The sequence below is a fragment of the Labeo rohita genome, unplaced genomic scaffold (genome assembly GCF_022985175.1).
Source record: "Labeo rohita strain BAU-BD-2019 unplaced genomic scaffold, IGBB_LRoh.1.0 scaffold_1661, whole genome shotgun sequence".
In the NCBI taxonomy this organism is placed as follows: domain Eukaryota; kingdom Metazoa; phylum Chordata; class Actinopteri; order Cypriniformes; family Cyprinidae; genus Labeo; species Labeo rohita.
Window position 1 is genome coordinate 12586 of NW_026127848.1, and position 3433 is coordinate 16018.

The 3433-nt window shown below is 33.9% G+C and overlaps 1 long non-coding RNA gene across 1 annotated transcript; it reads left to right on the plus strand.

The window, feature by feature from the left end:
* The first annotated feature begins 480 nt into the window (after positions 1–480).
* On the plus strand, positions 481–2575 carry LOC127158722 (uncharacterized). The gene is made up of 4 exons (XR_007826250.1): positions 481–613; positions 963–1021; positions 1208–1272; positions 2219–2575. It is a non-coding gene; the product is annotated as an uncharacterized LOC127158722 (long non-coding RNA).
* The last annotated feature ends 858 nt before the right edge of the window (positions 2576–3433 follow it).

A 3433-nucleotide genomic window follows, 5' to 3' on the forward strand; every position in this document is an offset into this window, starting at 1 on the left:
AACTGTCATAAGGAACGAGCACTATTTTTTGAGGTGTTTATCGATTAAAAATGAATCGACCAGTCATCTGTAAGCAAGTTTAAATGAATCCGAATTGAATGAATCTAAATGAGTCTTTTTATTAACAGAATCACACAATTTGAGTGAGATTAATAAAAATCCACACATTCGCAGGTAGTGTTGTATGACAGGGTTTGTTATAGTTTAGTAATCGAGGTAATGAACACAGTAATACCACACACGGACATTTCAGGCCTCGCATTTGGAGCTGAATCACCCGAGATTCTCATTTTTTTTTACGCCCGTGAATCGAATCTTTTTGGAATCGACTCTGAGCATCACTGTTCATTACCCCTCCCCCACTGTCTCACTGCAGCAGTGTTTGCGCGCGCGCTGACGGAGTCCGGTATTTTATGAGAGATTTACCACAGACGAAGGTTAGTATGCATACATAAAACCATTTACATAACGTCATGTTTATCAGATATGACATGCTATATTATTTCTTTCGAACTGTATTTCTATCCCGGTGCTGTTTCGAGCCGTTTGTTCCCGCTTCAGCGGCCTTCAGTCAGCGAGAGGTGACAGCCGTCGAGTGTTTTCAGAGAAGAAAGTAAGAGAGAGTTTACAGAAACGTTTTAAATGGTCTATTTACCAAAACATAGTATTACGTGTTTTAATGTATATTTTTGAGTGGGTTCATGCTGTAAAATTAGCAAATTTAATTTAATCTAGCTGTCCTGGTAAAATGCTAATGTTAACTGGTACTTAGCAACTGCTACATACATTTAAAGTTCTTCTTTTTTCTTTTTTTAAGCTATTATCTATTTAGCTATTTAATAGTTAGCTATTAGTAAAATGCACGTGTGTATTAATTAATGTTGGTTTAGAGAGCATGCTTTAGTTGTTAACATATATTTCCCATTAACAAATCTGCACACATTCTCCTGAACTGCTTTCAGAGGCTCCAAACACTGCAGCTGACTTTGGATTCACCTGAGACAGCCTCTGAGGAGAAATGGTGCGTATTAGCAACATGATTTGTTAATATATCATAATTTTAAAATTATTTTCATACTTTCAGAGTACATCGTAAATTTCACTGTTTTTATTCATGCCTATGTTCTAGTTTAAGTGTTGAAATCTACCATGTATTTTGTTTTATGATGTGATTTAATGTTTATATAATGTATTTATATGTTTTAAGTCAGACAGTCAGTGCTGCTATTCTTCTGGAAAACTGCTGCTCTTCAAAGAACAGTCATCAATCAGGTAATTTGCACACTGAAATATTTTTGGAATACCATTCATTTACCCAGGTTATCTTATGTTTTATCCAGTTACTAAATCTGCAAGGTAGCGCTTTGACTAACTTTTAATTTTTTCATATTCTTAATTAAATTCTTAATTGTTATTTTAACAAAGTTTAAGAGATACATTTTCAGATCATCCAACCAATTAACATCTATATTTCTATATATTGCCACTTTTGCCATAAGTCTATATATTGCCACTTTTCTCACCTCCATTCCTAGAGGACAGCAGGCCAAATATTCTTAATCTTACCCCTTCCTATGTACATCTTCAGTTTACTCAGTTTTGTTGTGGCTATGTCATATTAACTCATGGGAATGTTTTGCAGGATGTAGACAGCATTCGAAAGGAGTTTATCATGAATAAATGTTACATAAAGCACATAAAATAAAATAGGCCTACAAGAAAACATTTCTATCCATCCCACAGTCTTGTAAGTCCATAAACTGATTTTATACATTTAATAATAATAACATATAATTAAATAAGAAGAGTCAATCAGTTAATGGATTTGCAAGACTGTGGTTTTATCCATCTCTGATAATCCCAGGTTGCTATGATCACGCAGGTTTGTTTACATATACGAGAAATCAATGTTGTTTCCTCAAGACAGGATCTCGAGGCCACAACTTCATATTGCGTGGCCACAACATAAGGATGTCATTACCTCGACAAAATAATCTTGTGGCCACAACAAAACTAAGTGAACCGAACATGTCCCCTCCCCGTCCCCGTAAATATGAGAACTTGAGAATTGCTGTACAATTCAGCTAATAAAATAGCTGCCTGTTATCATTGCATTTTTATTATCATGTTATGTTTAATCTTTCTAGCTTAAGCTTAAGCAATTAAAACTGTACAGTGCATTTAGAAAAAATGTGTTTTTTATTTTAATTTTTCACAGGATCCTCTGTTCCCAGAACAAACCATTCATCTGAAGGACTGTGAAAATATGACAGAACCACCAGTGACAACAAAATAAATATTGCAGAATAAGCATAATGTTATTAAACAAAATAAGTTATTATTATTATTATTATTTAGGGCTTGATTAAAAAGAAAAGGAATAGTGTTTCATGTTTGTTTTGTGATGGTGTTTCATGAGTCTTTTGTTTGTCCTGAGCAGTTCAATTGCCCACTTTTCTTCATAAAAATCCTCAAGATCCTGCACATTCTCAGGTGTTCCAGCATCTTTTCATTTGAACCCTTTTCAGCAGTGACTGTGTGATTTCGGATCCATCTTTTCACACTGAGGACAATTGAGGGACTCAAACATAACTATTACAAAAGGTAAACACATTTACTGATGCTCAAGAAAGCAACACAATGCATTAAAGGAACACTTAATTTTTTTGGCTAATAGCTTAGCATAGATCATTGAATCAGATTAGACCGTTAGCATCTTGCTCTATCTAACGGTCTAATCTGATTCAATGATCTATGCTAAGCTATTAGCAAAAAAAAGTTAAGTGTTTCCGTATTTTATTTAGCTTCTGAAGGGCAGTTATAGAAGAACAAATATAATTTACTCATCATCATCCTGTTCAAAAGCTCTTAATGTGTTGTTTCGTTCTGGAGCATTAGTGAAAGTTTTCACCTTTTATAATAGTTGTGTATGAGTCCTTCAGTTTTCCTCAGAGTGAAACAATGGATCTCAAAATCATAAATCATTGTTGGACGGGACAAATATGCAGAAGATGCTTGGAGAATTTTTCTGAAGAACAGCAAGCAAAACACTGTAAGCATAAGAAGATTGTAGAACCTGCAGCCATCACGGGACTCATGAAAAACATAACAAAACATAAAAACTGTGGGTCATCCGGGTAATCTCACAGTATTAGAATCAAGTGTATGTAAACTTTTGAACATTTTTATAAATTATATATTTTCATTTTTATAAATTCAGTTAAATTTTTTATAAATTCAGTATATGTAAATATCTTTTATATCTGTAAAAACTGCTTATTCAGGACAGTACTAAAAAATAGCATGCAATGTTCGTGATCCCTCTTTGGTTAAAATGACTGCATGTTCTGCCAAGGGTGTGTCAATTTATGAGCATAACAGTATCATCTGTAGCTTCTGAAGGGCAGAATTAAATGGAAAAAAATGGCATGGT